This window comes from Lepus europaeus, chromosome 12 (assembly GCF_033115175.1).
Source record: "Lepus europaeus isolate LE1 chromosome 12, mLepTim1.pri, whole genome shotgun sequence".
NCBI lineage: Eukaryota > Metazoa > Chordata > Mammalia > Lagomorpha > Leporidae > Lepus > Lepus europaeus.
Window position 1 is genome coordinate 27,359,809 of NC_084838.1, and position 24,649 is coordinate 27,384,457.

The following is a 24,649-nucleotide window of genomic DNA, read 5'->3' on the forward strand; positions in this document are numbered from 1 at the left end:
CAGAAACACAGGTGGACCAGTCAAAAATAAGTTGGTTGTACCAGCTACAGAATAGTGAGCATCTTGTCAATATCCTCTGAGAATTAATTTGTCAATATCCACCAAGCAAACAGAAAATGCATATATTCTATGACATAGAAAATCTGCCTTTAAGAATCCCCTTCAGAAATTCCTACACATGCATACCAGGAAACTTAAACACATTCATTGCAAGATTGGAATTCATTGGAGATTTCATTGGAAAAATTGTAAGCAACTTAAATGATCAATCAGAGAATGGATATATGAACTTTGTTCATTCATTTGAAGGAATTCAAAGACAGCTGTTAAAATGGACTAAATCCATTTGAATTAACATGGGTATATCTCATAAATATTGCAGTGAATGGGAAAAAGCTACAGAATGGTACAGACAGCATTCCAGAACTTAAAAAGTGTATTGGGGGTACATATACACACATTGATGTAATAAAATTATAAACATATGAAATAGGATATACACCAAATTTGTGAGTGTGATAGGGAGAGAGGAAGAGAGATGGTATTGCAAAGGGTAACCAAAGATTACCTTCAGGGCTCTAAAAACAAACAAACAAAACAAAACAGAAGCCAAATAAATAAGGAGAAGAAGCAAGTGGCTTTGACTGATCAAATGGGCCAATATTTGGTGTTATGTGGACATACCTGGTAGGAAGAGTTCAGGCCATAAAGGAATTCTTATTTCACAGTGCAGCCAAAGCCTCAAATCCCAGTGATTGATTGAAGACTCTGATCTACGGTTCCCTGCCAAGACATTTGCATCAAACATGAACCCACATGCATGTTAGAGAGACTATGGTGCCTTTTTATTAGAATTTTAGCAGAAAGATCATATTGGATCTCATCAGTTGAAAACACAAATATTTCTTGGAGTACCATTCAAACGAGAGTAAACTTGTTTACTCACTGAGGTTCTAGGCAATATCAAAATAATTTAATTCACCATGCATCCCTAGTGGTGACTTCTCAGGGCTGTGAAATGCCCACTGAACTGCCAGTGACTGTATGTTAAAGCAGGGATTAAGGAGACAGGAACTTTGATATCCATAGTGTGTATCAGGTTGAAAAACATGTGACCTCTCAACAAAGACAGCACACATGGAGCATAAACCAATATTTTGTGGTTCAAATAGTTGAACATTTATACTTCTAATGTTTTATCTTGGTATCAATTATTTTATTTTTAAATTTAATTTTTCTTGAGCATACGAGATCAGTATGACGTTACCTTGGGAAGGGTGTGATATGACGTTGATGAGGTGAGGAAGATGTAGACGGGTGGCTTCTGCCCAGGATACCTATCTCTCTGTAAGTATGTTACTTTTACAGAGGGAGACTTACTTACCTTTAAGTGCACTGTGGTATGTTGTTCTCGATTATGATATCAACTACCTTCTCTAGATTGGTATGATCATGCCTAGTTCTCTTCTCCATCCTCCATTTTTTTTAAAGACCTTGAGTCATAACTCTGCCAACCCGAAGGTCAGAACAGTTGGGGCATCGCCTTGCCTAAAAGATCCTGTCCTACTGGGATTTGTACTAAAATTCCTGTCTTTGCCACCCCATCCTCTGGTAAAAGGACTATAGGGCTCTTTGCAGAGCTGGCCAGAGTAATAAAAGAGAAGTAAAACCTGGTGAAACTAGTTTGACTCCTAGGGGGGAAAAAAAAGATAGGTTCAGCACTACCTTATGGATAAGGGGCAGTATTTTAAAGATACTAGAACAATGTGTAACAATTCATTTTTTATTCACAATGAGCCCTTGTTCCAAGTTGGACTGTGCTTTCTTTATCTTGTGTCAGTCCTGGACAGTTAGGACACAGGGGTTAGAAAAAGCTCAGAATATGAGATAAAGGACAAAGAGCAGTTAGGAGATAGAAGATGTGGGTGGAGATGCATCAGAAATATCCAAATAAATATAAAAGAATTAAAAAAAAAAAACATGATTAGAGGAGGTGGAGAGGAGCTAGTCACTAGCAACCTTGGAGATACTAGAAGCCTGTGTGGTTTCAGAAGTCCCCCACAAGGCTACTTCTGATATGGTGTGGGATGATCCATAGCAATGATTATTGGAGGAAATCAGGAGGTGAACAATTGGGAGGAGGGTTCCCAGAACTCAAGACAGGTAAGTGATCCACACATTTCCATGAGCCTTAGTGAGGGAATACGGAGGCACTGAGAGAATAATGTTTTACCGAATCCCTAGGCTGGGTGAAGAGGCCACTGCATTTGGGGACTTCCCACACAGGGAAATAGGACCAGAACCCGGGTTCCAATTTTCAAGAGCAGCTCCTTATTCTAGACGGGACCAATGACACTCAGTAACGACAGGGCTGAGGACCAGACCTGACCACCACTTGACACAAAAAATAAGAGAGGATCCAGTAACAGCAAGTAGATGGATGCCTGCCTTCTTCTTGCAGAGTGTGCAAAACAGATTTGTCACATGGTCCAGAAGTCAATGCAGGATAAAGAACAAGGAGGGAACAGAATGTTATAAGATGAAGAACTTGCCAACGAAAGAATAGTCAGTGAATAAAAATTGAGCCACCTCTAAGAGGAAGGTGAAGTTTAAATATTTAATCACCTGGAAAACAGACTAATAGGAAAAATTTTAACTCAACTTTTGAGGAAGAACAAATCACCATTATGAAGCAAAGAACTTATATTTTCCTTGTATATTTGTAATATGCAAATTTGTGGCTCCATAACAAGTTCATGATTAGTATCATGCCTACTTTAAAAAAATTGATGTATAAAGTTAACATATTTTAAATTCACAGTTCTTTCATGTGCATTTTGACAACTTCTGGGGAAGGTAGACACCAAATCCTGTCAAGACACAAAACATTTCCATCATTCAGGAAAGTTTTCTCATGGCTCTCCTCAGTCAATCACTGTATTCTCTTTGAGACAACCACAGATCTATTTTTTTCTTATTACAGCAAACTATGGCATATATTTTACAAGTGATTAATAGAACTTGTACTGTTTTGTGTCTTGACTTCTTTTGCTTAGGAAAATGGTTCTAGATTCATCCACGTTATTGTATATATGAGTAGATCATTCCTTTTTCTTATTGCTGAGTGGTATTTCATTGCAATGAACAGACCAGATTATCCATTCTTTTATTAATAGATGCATTAGTTGTTTCCATTTTAGACTTTTTTGCAATGAATATCCTTGATAAGCATTTATGTGGATGTTTGCTTCTTTTTTCTTTTTCTTTTTCTTTTTTTTTGACAGGCTGAGTTAGACAGTGAGAGAGACAGAGAGAAAGGTCTTCCTTTTTCCATTGGCTGGTGCGCTGCGGCCGTTGCACCGCGCTGATCCGAAGGCAGGAGCCAGATGCTTCTCCTGGTCTCCCATGCGGGTGCAGGGGCCAAACACTTGGGCCATCCTCCACTGCACTCCTGGCCCATAGCAGAGAACTGGACTGGAAGAGGAGCAACTGGGACAGAATCCAGCGCCCTGACCAGGACTAGAACCCGGTGTGCTGGCGCCACAGGCAGAAGATTAGCCAAGTGAGCCGTGGTGCCGGCCTGGATGTTTGTTTCTATTTCTCCTGAGTTGAATGCCTAGGAATGAAATTGCTAGATCACAGACTAGGCATACACAAGATGATATAAGAAATTGACAGGGGTTGTTGCTGTGGTCTAGCAGGTAAAGCTGCCACCCATGTAGCACCAGTTCAAGTCCTGGCTGCTCCACTTCTGATCCAGCTCTCTGCTGTGGCCTGGGAAAGCAGTAGAAGATGGCCCAAGTCTTTGGACCCCTGCACCCATGTGGGAGACCTGGAAGAAGCTCCTGGCTCCTGGCTTCCGGTGGGTGCAGCTCCAGCTGTTGTGGCCAACTGGGGCATGAACCAGCAGATTGAAGACCTCTTTCTCTCTCTCTGCCTCTCCTTCTCTCTCTCTGTAACTCTTTCAAATAAATAAATAAATAAATAAATCTTAAAAAAAAAAGAAATTGACAATTTTCCAAACTGGTAGTACTGCTTTACACTTCCAAAAGTAATACCTGAAGGCAATTTCTGCGCTGTAGCCTGACCAGCATTTGGCGACAATATATTTATTCACAGCTATTCTACTGGGTGTGCAGTGATATCCTACTATGGTTTTGATTTGTATTCCTCTATTGACCAATGATGCAGAGCAATTATTTTGTGTTCTTTTCTGGGGATTCCTGTGTCTTCTTTTGTGAACTGTCTTTCCAATTCTTTTACCTATTTCTTTAAACGGGGTGGTTTGAAAGCAGTGGGAATGTACTACCCACATATCCTTCAACACAATCTACTTTGGAGAATGTAGTTGACTGACAGTTTCCAGTTACCGCTTCCAGATAATTCCTGAGTCCAGTAGAAGTAGTCTTTTCCCACCTGGTTCTTCTAAAGCACAACTTTTGCCCAAAGATTCTTCAGTGGCTGTCTGAGATATTCTCTGACGGTGGTACGGTCTGAGGGTCTTCCTAGCCAATCCTCCCTTTCCTTTATCTTGAATAGGCTTCAGGACTTCCGAGATGTGATCTTTTTCCTCCCTCCCTCCCTCCCTGCCTTCCTTCCCCCTTCTCCTCCTCCACTTTATCTCTACGGGCACCCCTAGCACTTCTAGTCCCATTTTGGTACCTGAAGACAATTTGCTTCTTTTTTTCTATTGACTTGTAACAGTTCGTTTTATGTTCTGCATACAAATTATTTGTCACATGAATATATTTTCTTTCAGTGTGTAGTTTGAGTGCTGGTTTGATTAACAGTAGCTTTTGTTGAGTAGAAGTGTTTAATTTTCTTGAGATAGAAATAAATTAATTATTTTCTTTCATAGTTCATACTCTCTGTGTCCATACTTGTTGAATTTTTTGCATGATGTTCATAATATTACCTCTTATTATTACTTATTGTATTTGTTAATATTGTTTCATGGTTATAGAATATATAGCAATGTCTTTCCTTTTCTTCATTCTGTATTTTTTTTTTCACATTTTCTTTTTTTTTTTTTTTAAATTTTAGACAGGCAGAGTGGACAGTGAGAGAGAGAGACAGAGAGAAAGGTCTTCCTTTGCCGGTGGTTCACCCTCCAATGGCCACCGCGGTAGCGCGCTGCGGCCGGCGCACCGCGCTGTTCGATGGCAGGAGCCAGGAGCTTATCCTGGTCTCCCATGGGGTGCAGGGCCCAAGCACTTGGGCCATCCTCCACTGCACTCCCTGGCCATAGCAGAGAGCTGGCCTGGAAGAGGGGCAACCGGGACAGGATCGGTGCCCCGACTGGGACTAGAACCCGGTGTGCCGGCGCCGCAAGGCGGAGGATTAGCCTAGTGAGCCGTGGCGCCGGCTTTCATTCTGTATTTTTTTGTCATTTTATTTCATGATCGTATTTTCTCATTCTTGGATATCAGTATTTTTTCCAACTCAGTCTACCCAGGAGTTTATCAACTTTATTGATCTTTTCAAAGAATCAACTTTTTTTAAAAAAAATGTACTTTGTACTTATTTATTTGGAAGACAGTGCGAAGCAGAAGCGGAGAGAGAGAGAGGTCTTCCATCTGCTGGTTCACTCCCCAAATGGCCACTATAGTCGGAGCTGCACTGTTCTGAAGCCAGGAACTTCCTCTGGGTCTCCCACGCGGGTGCAAGGGGCCCAAGGACTTGGGCCATCTTCTACTGCTTTCCCAGGCCATAGCAGACAGCTGGATCTGAAGTGGAACAGCCAGGACTCGAACTGGTGCCCACATGGAATGCCGGCACCGCAGGCAGAAGCTTTACCTGCTATGCCACAGCACCGGCCCCAAGAATCAACTATTGAATTTGTGATTTTTCTCTGTCATTTAGTCATCTTTTTATCAATTTCCATTTTTTTTCTTTATCATTTCACTCTCTTTGGATTTAATTTGCTCTTTTTTCTTTGAACTTCTTAAGATGAAAATTTAGGGCTTTGACTTCTTATTTTCTAATATATTCATTTAAAGTGAAACATTTCCTTCAAAGTAATGCTTTATCTGCAAATTTTGTTACGATTTTTTACATATGATTCAGTTCAATACACCTTGTAATTTCCCCTGTGATTTCTTTGACTCATAGGTTGTTTGTGAAATGTGTTGTTTCATTCCCAAATATTTGGTAATTTTACTGATAAGTTTTTGTTATTAATTTCCAGTTCAGCTATGCCACATTTAAGGAATATATTTTATGTAGTTTATATCCTTTAAATATGTAGAGATTTATTTTATGAACCAATATGTAGTATACATTAGTGAATATTCCATTTCCACCTTGAAAAGAATGTGAATTCTACAGTTGCTGGTACAGTGTTTTAAAAATGTCAACTAGATTTAATTTGGATCATGGTGTTTATACACCGTGTCCTTACTAATTATTTTGTCTACTTGTTCTATCAAATACAGTTAAAGGGGTGTTAAAATCTACCTCCATTATTTTATATTTATTTACTTTCCATTGAGTTTTGTCAGCTTTTGCTTCATGTATTATGAAGCTATTATTATTTTGCAATTATTCAAGGATTCTTATGTCTTCTTGACTTCTTATTTGAACATTATTATAAGATTTCTTTTTATCTATGGTAATATATCTTATTTTTAAAACTATTTTTTGTAATGTTTATGCAGGCATTCTAACTTCTTTGTGTTTGTATAGTTCCATTCATTGTCCTTTAAAATATTCATATTTTATATTTAAATATTTATCTTACAAATGTCACAGAGCTGAATGTTTTTCATCTAGTTTGACAATCTTTGCCACTTAATTGGGTATATTTAGCTCACTCAAATTTAACATCATCATTCCTATGATTGATGTTAAATGTACCGTGTTATTTATTTTCCATTTGTTATTTTTGTTTGATTTATTATTAACTTCTAAAATTTTCTAAATTTAATTACTTATTTGAAAAGCAAAGAGATTGATACAGAGTCAGAGCCAAAGACCTTCCATCTGCTGGTTCACTCCCCAAAGCCTGCAACATCTAGGGTTGGGCCAAAGTCAGGAGTCATTAATTCAACATGGGTCTTCCATGTGGGTGGCAGGGAACAAACTACTTGGGTCATTGCTTACTGCTTCCCAGGGAGCTCTTAACAGGAAGTCGGAAGTAGAGCCCCTACCAATTTATTTGGTTAGATCAAATTATTTTTTAAATAATTTTATTACAATTTATCTGTTTTTATTTCCTATTTTAAATATTTTATAGCACCATTTCAGAGAAATATAATAACATTATAAGAAATATAGTCATATTTACTCTTCCATCCTTTCTGTTACGGTTGTAATATCTTTAATTTTGCTTTATACAATATTTTAAAGCATTTAGAAAAAAATAGTGTTTACTATTTATCAATATATCTACCACTTACATTGCCCCCCATTCATTCTTGTAAGTCTGGATTTCAGTTTGGTATAATTTCCCCTTAGCTTGAATAATTTATATTTCTTGCAGTACATATCAGCTGACAGTGTATTCTTCTATCTCTCACTTATCTGAAACTGTTCTTAGCTCGCTTTCATTTTTGAAGGATCTCCTCAATATCTGTATAATTCTAGAACGAGGGGTTTTATTCATCCTTTCTTTTAGTTATTCAAAGTTTCCTTTCCATTCTTTTCTGGCATGTATTATTTCTGATGTAAAATCAACAGTAAATCTCACCATTGTTACCTACTAAGTAATGTATAATTTTATTCAGATTTTTTTCTTTTTTTTTATGGTTTATTTTATTTATTTGAAAGAATTACAGAGAGAGGTAGAACCAGATAGAGAGAGAGATCTAACTGCTGATTCACTCCCCAAATAGCCACAATGGCCAGAGCTGAGCTGATCCGAAGCCAGGAGCCAGGAATTTCTTCTGGGTCTCCCACATGGGTGCAGGGACCCGAGGACTTGGGCCAGCTTGTACTGCTTTCCCAGGCCATAGCAAAGAGCTGGATGGGAAGTGGAGCAGCCAGGTCTTGAACTGGTGATCATATGGGATGCTGGTGCTGCAGGCCAGGGCTTTGACCCTCTGCACCACAGCACTGGTCCCTCTGGTTTTTTTCTTTTAAAGACTTTTTTTAATCTCTTATGTTTCGAAATTTGCCCATTTTGTGCATAGGTGTGTTTTTGTATGTCTTCATTCTTCTGGGTGTTCATCAAGTGTCTTGGACTCCATATGTTTTTATATTTTCATCTGCTTTTGAAAATGTTTGGTGATTTTTTTCAATTTATCTTCTTTCCCTGTTTCTCTGTTATATGCTTACAGGAATCTAATTATAATAGATTATTCGATATTTCCACACAATCACGCAGAGCCCATTTTTTCCTTTCAGTTATTCACTTTGGACATTTTCTATTAATCTGTCTTCAGCTCACTAATCTTCCCTTCTGTAGTGCTCAGTATGTTACTTAGACCATATAGGGAACTTCTTAATTAAATTGTAATTGGATTCTTCAGTTCTAGAATTTTCCTTTCGCTCTCTTTAAAAAAGTAATTCTTTATTTTGTCTGAGATTTCTCTTCTGTTTGCTCATTATGCTCATCTTTTACTTTATAGCTTCAAACATTACAACTATTGTAACATCCTTATTTATCCTTATTTGTTCAACACAATATGCATGGCATCTATTTTCTGTGTTTTTTTTTTTTTTTTTTTTTTTACAGGCAGAGTGGACAGTGAGAGAGAGAGAGAGAGAAAGGTCTTCCTTTGCCTGTGGTTCACCCTCCAATGGCCGCTGTGGCCGGCACGCTGCGGCCGGTGCACCACGCTGATCCGAAGGCAGGAGCCAGGTGCTTCTCCTGGTCTCCCATGGGGCGCAGGGCCCAAGGACTTGGGCCATCCTCCACTGCATTCCCTGGCCACAGCAGAGAGCTGGCTTGGAAGAGGGGCAACCCGGACAGAATCCGGCGCCCCGACTGGGACTACAACCCGGGGTGCTGGTGCCACAGGCGGAGGATTAGCCTATTGAGCTGCGGCGCTGGCCGACTATTTTCTGTTTTGGTTTTGTCCCCTTCTCCTCTCACTTATGGTTTGAAACTTCCTGAACCTTCGCAGGTCTACCAAATTTTGGTGATCTGGATTTTGTGGTTGCTACATGGTTGAGACTCAGTTTTGTTGTCTTTCCCTACAGTCTCTCTTAGCCTGTGCATGTGTATGTGTTGTGTTTCTGGAAATTAGTTAATTTATAAGTAGATTAGCTTGGTCCTGTCAAGACTCAGTTTTAGTTTAGCAGAAAAGGCCTTAACGTAGTCCTTGCTCTATTGTTAAGGTGGTAGTCATACCCCAGTACGAGTTTTTCTGAAAGCTTAAGTTCATGGCAGAGATGTTCAGTGTGGACAATCTACTCAAGTTGGTTAGAAATCCAGTATCTCTCAGCACTATGCAACTCCTAATCATTTCACAGCTCGCCTGTACCTGTTGTCTTCCAGTCCTTGTAGAATCTGACCAAAGACTTTAAGAGTCCATGCAGATTTCTGGAAGTCCTTCTTAACACATCTGTCTTATTTCTAGTGCCATGCCTTGCAAATTCTATCTGCCATAGCAGCCCTGAATTCTGATCTGTTTCTTTTGTCTAGTCAGACTAGGGCTTTCTGTTTGGGCTCCACTTCTGTGTGCCAATGTTGGAAAATTTTCTCATGTAGGAAATCAGTATGACTGTGGAGATCAACTTATGCATTTCCTGATCTCAAAATTAGAGCTCTATACTCTCTGTTGTTCAATGTCTGAAAACAGTTTCTTCACATATTTTTTCCTGTTTTATAGTTGCTTATAATGTGAGGGTAAGAATGACACACATGAAGTAATCAAAACTGATCTAAATGACTACTGTAAAAATGTTACAGGGGGTCACGGACAAACCCGTTATAGGGTAAAGAGTGTATGCAGTGAGACGTACAGATACACACACACACATACACACACGGTAATCCCCTACTGATCCCCATCTGCATTTTTTTCTTTTCTTGACTTACAGTCAACCATGGTCCAAAGCTATTAAATAGAAAATTCCAGATCTAACAAATCACAAGTTTTAAATGGACTGCTATTCTGAGTGGCTTGATGAAATCTTGTGCTGTCTCACTTCATCTCACATGGCTTGTGAAACATCCTTGTATGCAGTGTATCCATGCTGGATATGCTACTGGCCCATCAGTCACCTAGTGGGCCTCCTGGTCATCAGAGGAACTGTCATGTCATAACCTATATTTTACCTAATAATATCCCCAAAGCACAAAAGTAATAATGCTGGTAATTTGGATATGTCAAACAGAAGCTATAAAGTATTTCCTTTAAGTGAAAAGGTAAAAATTCTCAATTAATAAGGAATATAAAAATAATGTATGCTAATGTTGCTCAGATCCAAAGTGAGTTATTGTTTATCTCTTACTACAAATTAAATTTTATTGTATTCGCACAAAAACATAATAAGTATAAGATTTGGTATGATATGTGATGTCAGGCTTCTATAGGAGACCTGGGAACATATATATGCCTCATGGATAAATTGGACTATTGTATGTTTGGACTACTGTACACAAATATATATCCAAAGCTTTGCTTTGCATTTCTCTTAATATTTTTTCAGAAAGATGCTTCAAGGGCCTCTATATATTCTTCATTGAATTTGAACCCATTTGTAGATTAAACTTCTCAGTTTGGGGGAATTTTTTGATGATGCCCCCATGCCCATAAGCAAATATCTAGATCTCTGGTGGCTTTGTGGTAAGCCCTCCTCGCACTCTGACCTTGCTTCTGGCTGTTTCGTGACCCAGTGCAGCCCCCAAACCATTCATGGCCTCCAGTAATCTATTTGTGATTGTTCTGGGAATCTCATATTCTTTCCCACTCTCCTCTCTTGTGCATACAATTCTGTCTGCCTGGAATGTTTTGTATTCTTTTCTTTCAAGAAAGCAGCTTCATCTTTTCTGCAAAGGCTATTATTGTCCACCAGAAATACTGATTATACTTCTTTAGCTCTTTCTCTGCTGTTTTTCTCAATGTATTGAAATTATGTTTTAAATGAATCAACAGCCCTATTTTTCAGGCCATTATACTGTAAAATCATAGCAGAACCATGTTCATTAGTGTAGCCCCATCATACTCACAGAATCTGGCACACAGTAGGTTTCCAAATAGTGCTTGCTAATTATGTAAATAAATGCACCTATGCAAGGGCAAAATGAAAATTCAGTATCTCTATTTTCTCACAATAATACTGCTAACCCCAGTACTGTAGACTCCAAAGGCCAAGTCACATGTTTTCCATGCTGTCCAACATCCATTCTTTGTCTCTCAGTTACAGATCTGAATTGTATTATTTCTCAAAGGCCATTAAGAAGCCTTCAGAGAAAGCACATGAAATTACCTCCAGTGCTGGGCTACAATAATGTCCTTTTGTTCTCAGATAGTCTCCAGTTGACAGCTATCAAGGTTGTTCTAATTTGTGTCAAACGGGCCATCTACAGGGAACATTTTGGAATGGGGAAGGTTCAGGAGATAGAAAAAAAAGTAATGAATATAAAGTGTAAATGCCATACTAAAGTAATAGAGACATATAATAACAGCAAGGAAAATTTGACCTTCTGGTCAGAAACTCAATCGTGAACCAATTGGAGAACTTTAGAAAATTGGATCAGCCTCAATAGTCACAGAGTAAACATGGGAAGCACAATCCAGTCTTATTAAACATAATGCACACTTAATGCATAATTTTATTGCAACCAATTTCATGCTACTGCTTTAAATGAAGCTGGGTTTACTTCCATTGCACCAGTCCACTACCAATAGTGCCTCTTAAGAGAACGGCAAGGCCAGTAAACTGTCACTGGGCTGATCTCTTCCTCAGCCCATACTTTCTGCTTCATAAATTCACCCCGCTCCCACGGCTTGTACTGAGATCTTGTCTCCATTCAGTACATGGCTTTTGAAACACTACACTGTTTTGGCAAGTTGTTTGCATATGGGAATGTTATAGCATTTCCATTTCATGCCAGCACGTAAAGCAGTGAACCTTTGCCTTGGTAGAATGTTTGTCTGAATCCCAGACCCAAGAGTTCATTTCCTATTATTTGCAAATTCAGTCTGGGGCAAGGGTAGCAACTGTGTTGTGATGGCAAATGTGATTCTGAACCAGAAAGAGAAAATAACACACACACTGTGCATCTTCTTTGTATCTTAAGGCTTGTTTTATCTTGTTAATGATAATTTTGGAAAATATGCCCACAAATTGTTATTATACCTTCTTCAGGGGTCTTGTCTTTATATAGTTAAATATAGAGAATAAAGTGAGATGCTGAAAATGATTATAAAATCTGGACCACAGGAGCAGATATTTAGCTAATAGTTAAGGCACTGGCTAGGATTTTCCCATCCCACATCCCAAATCCACAGGCACGGATTTTATCCCTGGCTCCAACTCCTGACTCTAGCTTCCTGTCAGTGTGGATCCAGAGAGGTGGTTTTGATGCATCAAGTAATGGGGTTCTTGATACCCATGTGGGAGACCTGGCTTGAGTTCTAGGTTTCTGGTTTTGACTTGGATCTGTCCCAACCATCATGGGCATTTGGGAAATTAAATCAATGGGTAGCAAGTCTCTATCTTGTTTCTCTCTTTGTCTACCTGTCAATCTCTTTCTCTATCAACATCTCTACTGAATGAATGAATTTAAAAGTTTGAAAATCTGGAACTTCATGACTAATCTTGGAGTCTCAATTTCGCTATTCCATATCTGAATGAGGTGTGTCTCCGTAACTCCCACAACCTCAATTTCCTCATCCGTACACTGAGGTTCATAGTCACCTTATGAGCAACAGATGAGGTAAGGCTGCAAAAGCATTTTGTAAACCTGAAAGTGGTTTTGTATATTATTGTAATTAAAGGAAAACATTGGATGTGATCAATTATGAGTAAACCAAACTCTGTCAAACCACAATGCTTTTCAAAAATGGACAGCATGCAGTTTTTTTTCCCAAAGGACGTATTGGATATATTTTAATACTTCCATAGTATTCTGAATTCCCCACTCCAAAATCAAAATCTAAATAGAATTTTCATATTGAAGCACAACTCCTGAAAATATTTTCTGCATGTTACGGGATGAGAAAGCACATGGTTCTAACCCTAGGAAGGCAGCAGTAGCAGAAGGTCTTCACAGAGCTCTGGGGCTCTTTAAATCCTGTACAAAGCCTTGATTTCCCCTTGAACAACTCACTTCCCAAAGGACTCCCTTGAAAGTGCCTGCTCTGCTGGAGCCATGAAGAGTTGGGCACTGGCATTGGTGGCAGCCTCATACGGGGTACTCTTGAGGAGACCACAGGAGATCCAGAAAGGAAAGTACTCAAGTGCTTTCTGAATTCTAGATTCATCTGTATTTCAAAGAGATTCTTTAGAGAAGGGCAACTACTTCCAGATAGTTAAATGTTAAACTCAGCCAGAATTATCTACAATTTCCAAATTTACCTACGGTTGTAGAGGGAGCAGTGTTGCAGTTTTTTCCATAACATAAACACTAGGAGTCTTCAGAAACTTCATGGAAAATGTGTATTATGAAAAAAACTACGCATGGATTTCAAAAATGTTTCGTACCAAAATAAACTCATCTTTAATTTCAATTTTTGTCATGAACTTGGAGCATCATCATCAAAACCACTTCAATGTGCGGAAGGCTTGGAGGCTGTGTCATTGGGGAAACTGGGATAGCCGACAAAACCCTTCTGTCTCTGACAGAAGCAGCATTCTCACATTAGTTTTAAAAAATTCCTTATGTGTGGACTTTGTCCATTTCCAAATGGGACAAAGGATAATGTTGATTTACTTGTCAACAAACATCCCCTGAGATCAGGAAGCTGTTGGCTGGCCCTGTGGTAGACACCAAGGAGACAGAGTTGATTCTGCACTAAAGAATTTATGCTGTATTGGTAAAATAATCCCACGGTGAAAACAACATTCTTCAAGATAAAGGGAATAATGCACACAGCAATAGGTGAAGTTCATGGTGAGAGAACTTTAGAAGAGAGCGATCACATATTTGCACTGTGCCAAAATCAGTTATTAACTTATTATGAAGGTGATAATCACAAATTAATTTTTAATGGAAAAAAATTAAGTACTGTCCAGTGTATGCGTGATCTTGAGACATGGAGCTTCTATCCAACTATGTAGCCCCTATGGTTTAAAAGCTCGATGTAAGTAGGTTAGCATTACAGCTGAGCACAGTTTAAGATACTTCTGCCATCTGATGACGGTTGAATGGTCCTGTGAAATCTGGAGTTTTAATGAACTTGATCTTGTTGGCAAGGTGGCCCACTTAGCTCCTGGTCACTTCCATGAGTTCTTGGAAATCATTGTCCTGCTTAACTTACTACCACTTCTCCTCCTCTTCTTCTCTACTCCTTCTGTTTCCTCTCTTCCGTGCCCCCTTTCTCTTTTCTTTTTCTCTTTCCTCCCTTTCTCTCCCCTCTACTTTCTCTTTCTTCTTTTCCTGTCCAGTTTTACATTTTTAATTTTTAATAACTCACATAGCATTCAATTCGCCACTTTGAAGTACACAACTCAGTGGATTTTAGTATATTCACAAAGTTCATCAGTTTTATATAATTTCAGAACTTTTTTTCTCAGCACCACCCTCCTCTGGGAAAATAAAAAGCCTGTATCTTTCAGCTATCACTCTCCAAACCCTTTATCTTCCCCAATCCAAAGCTACAATCATATTACTTAGTTTCTATGAATAGACATTCGTACTACCAGAATCATACAACCCATGACCTTTCACTTAGTGTAACATGTTATTTCTTTCCTCCCTCCTTCCCTCCGTCCCTTCCTTCCTTCCTTCCTCCCTCCCTTCCTTCCTTCCTTCCTGATTAATTGATTCATTTGAAAGACCAAGTGGCACAGATAGGGAGAGACAGGCAGAGGAAGAGAGATCACCCATCTGCAGGTTTACTCTCAAATCCCCACAACAGCTACAGCTAGACCAGGCCAAAGCCAGGAGCTGGGAACTCCACCCAAGTCTCTCATGTAGCTTGCAGAAATGCAAGTACATGGTTCATCACCCACTGCCTCCCAGGTGCAGTAGCAAGAAGCTGGATCAGAACCAAAGCGTAGCTGGGATGCAAACGGGGCATTCTGACATGAGATGCCCGTACCTCAGGGACAGCCTAGCCCACTGTACCACAAAGCCTGCCCCACCATAACATTTCAAGATTCATCCATGTTGTGGCATGCGTCAATGTTCCCTGACTTTCTACGGCATAATAAAAGATACCACGTTTTGGCTACCTTTTCTTCAGTTGGTGAATACCTGTTTTTCCACCTTTTGACTACCAGGAATAGTGCTGCTATAAACATCTGTGTTCAACTTTTCATGCGAATATGTTTTTATTTCTCTTTGAATATTTTTTTTCAATGTTAGATTTTATTACTATATTATTTACTTAGTCTTAGCCTTCTAATATGAAAAAATAGATTTTCATACTGTGGTTATCTTTTTTTTCCACTTTCAATTCTCTTTATATACAGAAGATCAGTTTAGTATATATTAAGTAAAGATTTCAACAGTTTGCCGCCACATAGCAACACAAAGTGAAAAAATACTGTTGGAGTACTAGTTATAGCATTAAATAACAGTGTACAGCACATTAAAGACAGAGATCCTACATGATATTTTTTAAAAATTAATTAATTTGGCCGGCGCCGTGGCTCAACAGGCTAATCCTCCGCCTTGCGGCACCGGCACACCGGGTTCTAGTCCCGGTCGGGGCACCGATCCTGTCCCGGTTGCCCCTCTTCCAGGCCAGCTCTCTGCTGTGGCCAGGGAGTGCAGTGGAGGATGGCCCAAGTGTTTGGGCTCTGCACCCCATGGGAGACCAGGAGAAGCACCTGGCTCCTGCCATCGGAACAGCGCGGTGCGCCGGCCGCAGCGCGCTACCGCGGCGGCCATTGGAGGGTGAACCAACGGCAAAAGGAAGACCTTTCTCTCTGTCTCTCTCTCACTGTCCACTCTGCCTGTCAAAAAAAAAAAAATTAATTAATTTTCTATGCAATTTCCAATTTAACACCAGGGTTTTTTTTTTTTTTCATTTTTAATTATCTTTATATACAGAAGATCGATTCAGTATATACTAAGTAAAGATTCATCAGTTTGCACCCACACAGAAACACAAAGTGTAAAAATACTGTTTCAGTACTAGTTATAGCATCACTTCACATTGGACAACACATTAAGGACAGATCCCACATGATATATAAGTACACAGTGACTCCTGTTGTTGACTTAACAATTTGACACTCCTGTTCATGGCGTCAGTAATCTCCCTAGGCTCTAGTCATGAGTTGCCAAGGCTATCGAAGTTTTTAGGGTTCATCGACTTTGATCTTATTCTGACAGGGTCATAGTCAAAGTGGAAGTTCTCTCCTCCCTTCAGAGAAAGGTACCTCCTTCTTTGATGGCCCCGTTCTTTCCACTGGGATCTCACTCACAGAGATCTTTCATTTAGGTCTTCTTTTTTTTTTTTTTTTTTTTTTTCCAGAGTGTCTTGGCTTTCCATGCCTAAAATACTCTCATGGGCTCTTCAGCCAGATCCGAATGCCTTAAGGACTGATTCTGAGGCCAGAGTGCTAATTAGGACATCTGCCATTCTATGAGTCTGCTGTGTATTCCGCTTCCCATGTTGGATCGTTCTCTCTCTTTTTGATTCTATCAGTTAATATTAGCAGACACTAGTCTTGTTTGTGTGATCCCTTTGACTCTTAGACCTATCAGAGCCATCAATTGTGAACTGAAATTGATCACTTGGACTAGTGAGATGGCATTGGTACATGCCACCTTGATGTGATTGTATTGGAATCCCCTGGCACGTTTCTAACTCCTCCATTTGGGGCAAGTCCAATTGAGCATGTCCCAAATTGTACATCTCCTCCCTCTCTTTTTCCCACTCTTATATTTAACAGGGATCACTTTTCAGTTAAAATGTAAACACCTAAGAATAATTGTGTGTTAATTACAGAGTTCAACCACTAGTACTAGAACAAAAACAACAACAACAACAAAATACTAAAAAGGATAAAGTATTACATTGTACATCAACAGTCAGGACAAGAGCTGATCAGGTCATTGTTTCTTATAGTGTCCATTTCACTTCAACAGGTTTCCCCTTTGGTGTTCAGTTAGTTGTCACCGATCAGGGAATACCTGTGATATATGACTTGCAAATATTTCTTTCCTTTCTGTGGATTGTCTTTTTTTATTTAATGGTGTCTTTTAAAGCATACACGTTTTTATTTTGATAAGGTTCAATTTTGGGATTTTTTTTCTTGATTGTGCTTTTTAGTGGTGTATCTACTAATTTTTTTTTTTGAAAGGCAGAGTTACTGGGAGAGAGAGAGAGACAGAGAGAAAGGTCTTCCTCTTTCCGTTGGTTCACCCCCTAAGTGGCTGCTACTGCCAGCGCATTGCGGCTGACGCGCTGCGTCGATCCGAAGCCAGGAGCCAGGAGCCAGGTGCTTCCTCCTGATCTCCCATGCGGGTGCAGGGCCCAAGGACTTGGGCCATCCTCCACTGCACTCCAAGGCCACAGCAGAGAGCTGTACTGGAAGAGGAGCAACCAGGACAGAATCTGGCACCCCAACCCGGAACCCGGGGTGCCGGCGCTGTAGGCAGAGGATTAGCCTATTGAGCTGCGGCGCCGGCCGTATCTACAAATGTTTCACGTACAACAAAGTAATGAAGATTTACTGTCATATTTTCTTCTAAAAGTTTTATAGCTTTAGTTTTTATGTTTATGTCTTTTGTGTATTTGGAGTTAATTTCTAAATACAGAATGCAGTAGAGGTCCAACTTAGCTCTACAAGTAGATATCAAGTTGACTCAAGAAAGTTAGTTGAAAAAATTACTTTTCCAGAATGGGTGATCTTGACACCCTAGTCAAAAATTCACTTTCTAAAAAAGATTTGTTTTATTTATTTGAAAAGTAGAGAGAGGAAGGAAGAGAGAGAGAGAGAGAGAGAGAATCTTTAATCTTCTGGTTTACTCCTCAAATGGCTGAAACAACTTGTGCTACACCAGGGCAAAGCCAGGAATCTGGGACTTAGTCCCAGTCTCCCATTGGGTGGTAGGGCTCCAAGTACTCAGGCCATCTTCCACTACTTTCCCAGGAACATTAACAGGGAGCTGCATCAGAAGTGGAGCAACCAGTACTCAAACTGGGTCTCTAATATGCAATGCAGCATTGTAGGTTGCAGCTTAACCCACTACTCCACAGTGCTGGTAGCCAAGAATTCATTTTGTATCTTGATCAATCCAGGGCACACTCACATGAAGACCTGGGAGAAAGGTACTTTGCCACCTTTGATAGGGAAGTAAGAGTTGTCTAAGCATTTAGATAATCCTGGTTATTGCATATTGCTATATGAATGGAAGAAGAATAAGCTAGAAGTAATAAGCAAAACAAAATATGGAAAATGTGTGAGTATAATTTTTTATTTTTTGCTCTTCTCTAAAATCAACAGTATGCTATGAGCTAAAGGTTGACATGCATCTTATGGAAACCTGAAGTAGTGTACACAGCTAATGTTCCTGATCAGAAAGTACTAAGAATTTTTCAGGGCTGTTTGAACAGTACACTTTGGGAGCAATCTTGTCCCTCCCTCAGCAGCCATGAGTGAACAAGATAGGCATTCACAGACCAAAAAAGTCTGCTATGCATACACAGTCTACAGATTTAATGCTATTTATGTTCCATGTTTAACACAGTGATAACAATAGATATGTCCTTGGTTAATTGTTAACTATCTTTTTATGCTCTTGCACAGAGATTAGCTAACAAGGGGACATAGGTAAGACCCACTTGTCTGTACTACAGATGATTCCAGGAATACTGGAAGGAGCCCTCTGGAAATGAGAGAGTTAACATGTGTGTGGCCGACAAGAGCTTGAGATAAGTGTCTGTGAGTCCCAGTACTGTGGGAACACTGATTTCCAAGATTTTGGAGAACGACTAGCTGTGATTCCACACATGCCATTCAGGAAGGGAAGGGCAGTAGGAAGGGAAGGTGACACAATCTTAAATAAGCAGTTCTGACCATAAACCTACAGAGGAGACCAAGCGGAAGGAGCCAAGAGTGAAGAGAGCCCCACCAAAGACAGAAATAAGAGCATGTCCATGGGACGACAGGAATAGGCCTTGTAGAGAAAAGTCAAGTTGCATTCAAACAGGCAGAAAGTGTGAAGCAGGTCAGGAAAGGATAAGCAAGCCTGACGGGGCAGGTGGGGGGCCACACCCCAGCCCTGCTCTCCATGATGGTCCACATCAGGTATGTACTTTTGTATCCTTACTCCTCACCTATGTATCATCCACTCACCTCACAGTTCTGGCTCTGCCACCTTCTCTAAAGCTGCTCTACCCCAGATCTCCAGGGTCCAGATATGCTCCAAGTCTTACACGCTTCTTTCAGAGTTCATCCCGTGCATCTTCTCTGTAACATCAAAGAAATCAACCACCTCTTCCATTTCGAAACTTTTCTGTCCTCTCCTACTCTCTCCCTCTGTTTTCATCCGCCAGACCTTAAGCGTCAGGATTTCAGCATTACCTGTAGTTCACTCACACTCTGGGAAAGTTAGTTTAATAATGAACTCATTAGTTTCCTTTAAAATTATCATCTTCCTCCACCATGAATTGTTACTGCAAATGTCAAGCTAGTCTCCCAGACTCACTTTCTCCTGTACCTATTCAATCTAGATATATTCTCAGAGGATCTTCCTCTGTCATAGGTCGACCATAACTCTAATAGCTTCAATCACTCTCTATTGTTTTGCCTTTGGGTCTTGGGCCGTAATTAAGGTCCTGTTCTGGACTATGGCTTTGGGATTTTTCTGCAGATCTCCATACTCATGTTCTGGCTGCCTGCTTGGATGCTGCTTCTTAAATTATGAGTAACATGCTGTCCCCCTATTCCATCCTTGCTGATACACTATTACTCCATGCCTTACACTGCTATGGAAGCATTTCACGATTCCAGGTGACTTTGTTAACTTCCTGTTTATCTTTATACACACACACACACACACACACACATATATATATACACAGGCACAATATCTCTTTCAGTTGATCTGAAAACCCATTATTACCCCAAATGTGTCTTTCTTGTGTTAAACATGCATACATGTTTACACATGCACATAACTGCATGAATCATATGACCAGCTGCAGCAGGTATGAATAAACCTGAGGAATTATATGAGAGAAGAAGCTGACTGTGAACCAATGGTGAGATGAGCGTGCCAAAAAGAATAAGTGCAATCCTGGTTTGAATGGAGGGAGGTAAATCATGCAATCATTCAACAGTATTATTGATTTGCCTACTCTATGCTGCCTGCTCCAGATATGACACAGTTCCTGTCTTCTTGAAGTTTAATGTCTTTTGGGAAGGTAGACATTTAACAATCCTAACCACAGGAATAAGTATACAATTAAAAGTATTATTAGTTTTATATGGGAAAAGAACAGAGTGAAGGGGAAGAGAATGGGAGGACTTGACTTAGCTTAACAGATAAGAGCAGACTTCTTTGAGAAAGAGACTGAGAATTGAAGGACAGAGACAGAAAGAAATAGAGGCAAATGAACTGCATGACAAAAGCCATGTTAAAGAGCTCGAATATTATCTTAGGATTAATTTGCATCATTAAAATTAGTTTTAGAGGGAGGCATTTTGGCATAATGGGTTAAGCCATTGCTTGGGATGCCCACATCCTACATTGTAGTGCTGGTAAGTCCTGTCTACTCCACTTCGTGCTAATGTGCTTGGGAAGGCAGTGGGTTACGACCCAAGTATTTGGGTCTCTGCTACCTATATGGGAGACCTGGGTGGAGTTCTAGGGTCCTGAGTTCTGCCTGGCCCAATCCACAGTATTGTAGGCATTTGAGGGGTGAATCACCTATTAGAAGATCTCTTTCTATCTCTCTCTCCCACTCTCTGTCACTCTGCCTTTCAAAGAAATCTTTTTAAAAAATGGTTTTAGTGGGGCTGGCGCCGCGGCTCACTTGGCTAATCCTCTGCCTGTGGCACTGGTACTCCGGGTTCTAGTCCTGATTGGGGTGCCAGGTTCTAGTCCTGGTTGCTCCTCTTCCAGTCCAGCTCTCTACTGTGCCCCAGGAAGGCAGTGGAGGATGGCCCAAGTACTTGGGCCCTGCCCCCACATGGAAGATCAGGAGGAAGCACCTGGCTCCTGGCTTCGGATCAGCGCAGTGCGTTGGTGGTAGCAGCCATTTGGGGGGTTAACCAACAGAAGGAAGACCTTTCTCTCTGTCTCTCTCTCTCTTTCTCTCTCTCTCTCTCTCTCACTGTCTAACTCTGCCTGTCAAAAAAATAGATTTTAGTGGATAATCATGATCAATTTCATGGTGATCACATTACCACAGTGTGGAGTAGGTGCTTTACTCTACTTCGCAAATAACCTTTCTTGTTATAGATTGGAACTTTATCGGAGGAGGATGATGAAGTTGAAGGAGCACCTGGAAACAGGAAGGGATGGAGCATGGAGGTGATTAACTAGAAGAAGTCAGAATGGTAGAAAGAAGGGAAGAAAGAAAAACAATACTAATTGAGCATTTGCTATGTGCTTGTCACTCCGCTAGGAACTATTGTATACATTATCTCATCCAATCCTGAATACAACCCAGAAAGGTAGTCATAAGTTCCATTCTATGGGCAGAGAAATCGAGAGTGAGTGAGGTTTAGTAACTTGAATAATTTCAAATAGTAGAAGCACCTTTGAAACCAAATTCAGTTTGATGTGTGTGCTCCTCTGCTGCACCATTGTCACAAGATCACTACTTTCATGTCTCTAAAAGACTGCACAGTTTTGGAAAGAAGGGGCCACATGGCCATACCAAGAGGATGAAAGGTAGTATGTACACCTGAGAGTAGAAAAGTTTACTTTGAAGCAGTGTCCACGGAGACAGTGGGGTTAGGAGCCCTATCACAGAGGAGATCAGATCAAGAAAACTGACCAGGATGACCGAGGGTAAGAAGAGAGGCTAACCCAACTGAGGGTCTGGGAGAGCTGGGGAAGTCTACAAGAGGAGGAGAAGATGGCAGCTGCATGTGTCCTCCATGGACTCTTAGACTTATCAGGCTACTGTAACAAAATGCCATAAATTAGGAAGCATAGAAACAGTAGACATTTATTTCTCACAGTCCTGGAAGCTGCAATTCTGTGATCAAGGCACAAACAGATTTGTTGTCTGGTATGGGCTCATTTTCTAGTTCACAGATGGCACCTTCTCACTGTATCTTCACTGATGGAGGGAGAAATCCCCTCTGGGGCCTCAATCCCCAGAGCACTAATCCTGCTCACGAACAGAGCCCTCCTAACCACCACCCAGAAGGCATTACTCACAAATACCATCACCGTGGGGAGTTAGGATATCAACACATGGGCTGTGACACATTCATACATAACAGGGTCTTGTCAGAAAAGAACCTGGCAGTCAGACACTGTTGGAGCTGATGGTCATGATTACACTACTAGGGCCCAACACTCCTGCCCAAGCAAAGAGCTTCACTGTGGGCTCTTGGAGATTTTGTCAGCTGGGCGTTGCAGCCTGAAGCTCACCCTGCCCAGTCTGTCTGCTTCCTATAGGACTTCAACTTTCACACATGCAAAAACTAGCAGAAAACTAGGAGTCAGCAGCATGTTCCACTGTAATAATAACCAGGTTTTATATGTAGTATTTGCTATGTTCCAGACATTGCTCTACAAGCTTTGTTTATATTAATTCATTTAATCCTCGAGACACTATAATGGGTGTCATCATTAGCACTGGTTATAGAGGAAAATTCACAGAAAAATACATAACTACTATAAAGTCTCATAGATAGTAATTCAGAGAGCCAGAATTTGTTGGGTAACAAGTCTAAGACTCTAATGCTTATGTTCTTCTTGGACAATACATTAGAATGAGATTATAAACAGACTTGAAAGACAAAGGAGCAAGGCCTTGGAATGTATTTTCATTTCTGTGCGGGGTAGCCTCTGCTTCTGTCTCTCCCAATCTTTCACACTCTGTTCCCTTCCCCCTGGCCTTCCTTCCTTTCCTGGTATTCTCTGGGCTCTTGTCCTTCAGGGCCTTCACAACAGCTGTGTCTTTAGCCTGGGACTCTGCTCTTCACACACATCTAACTTCACTGGATCAGTATCTACTCATCCCCACAGTCACCACCTCCTTAGGGAAGTCTCTCCTGACCACCAGCTTGTGATCAACCCCCTGTTTATACCCACACATGGCATTTGGCACTTTTATAACTCTTACAACTTCTTCAAGGCAGTAACTACTTCTGCAGTGACTTACTTGATATTTGTTCCTTTCCTTAGACTTTATACTTGTTGTGTTCTCCCAAGTTTCTGGTGTCCGGCCCTAGGCCAGTACATCATGACAAGTATCTACTGAATCCATTGGCTTGATGACAGGAGTTTACAGGAGAGACTCAGTTGTATTCAAAAAACAGATTATGCGTTTGAAAACTCCATCAGGAGATCCTAGAAGGGCACTGATTGTACATTACCATAGAAGGCAGACAGTGGACACTTGGGGAGTTTACAGAGGAAAGCCAACATGCCAGGTCTGATGACAGAGCTCGATGTACCCCTTCTATCTCTGGGTGTCCCTGCACTACCTGTCTGAGGCTGCAGCATCCACGGGTGCTCTGCCATAACCTGGGCAATGCGATATTTGACCATCATAAATGAGGCAGCACAATGCAGGAAGACAGCAAGTGGCAGCAAATGGAGCATTTTTCTGGTTTTGAGTTGGTCTTTATTCTAGTCCTGCTGAAGACAAGGTCTTCTTTTCCCACATTAAGAAATGAAGACGTAGACCAGAGCCTCTACAAAGTGCTTCGATCCCAAGAATTAAAGCTGTATTTCTTAGTGTGACCCTCTTCCATTTCCACCCTCTTGAATGTCATAAGCTTTTATCCCTCCTTATGACTGATCAACACAGTGGAAAAATGGCCTTTGCAAAGCAGAAGCACACAGATTGAATATTCTTGTCTCATGTAGCTACAGCTGCAAGAATTATAATGAGAATAAATGAATTTTCCATAAGGCTTTGAATTTCATTAAACGATTACACAAAATTGTTTCTTTCATTTCTCCCCAGAATTAGATGACATAGGTAATATTATCTTCTGCTTGACTTACGATAAAACTGAGGTTCAAAGGAGAATGTGATTTACCCAAGGTCTTACAATTGGAAGTATTTCTGGGAACTGAGCCAGTTCTGAAGCTCAGCAATGTTGCCATTGCTGTGTGTCATCAAATGGTATCAAGTGTAAGGTGCTCATATTCAAGCGATATTAGCTGCTTTTATTCACAGTGAATGGGGATGTAAGCTTGGTCATTGGCTTTGTGTTAGAAGTCATATTCAAGAAGTGAAAATAAATTAATAAGTAAAACTAATTTATTAAAGAAGTACTTATTTGTGAGATTATTTTGTAAGTCAAGAAATCCATATATTTATGCTGTGAGTGTAGTTAATAATGGAAAAAAAAACCCATGGACACATAGTTTAGTAATTTTTAGGCTAAAAATCCCAAGGCATCTCAGCTTTTATAAGTAGCAACAAAGTAATATACACAA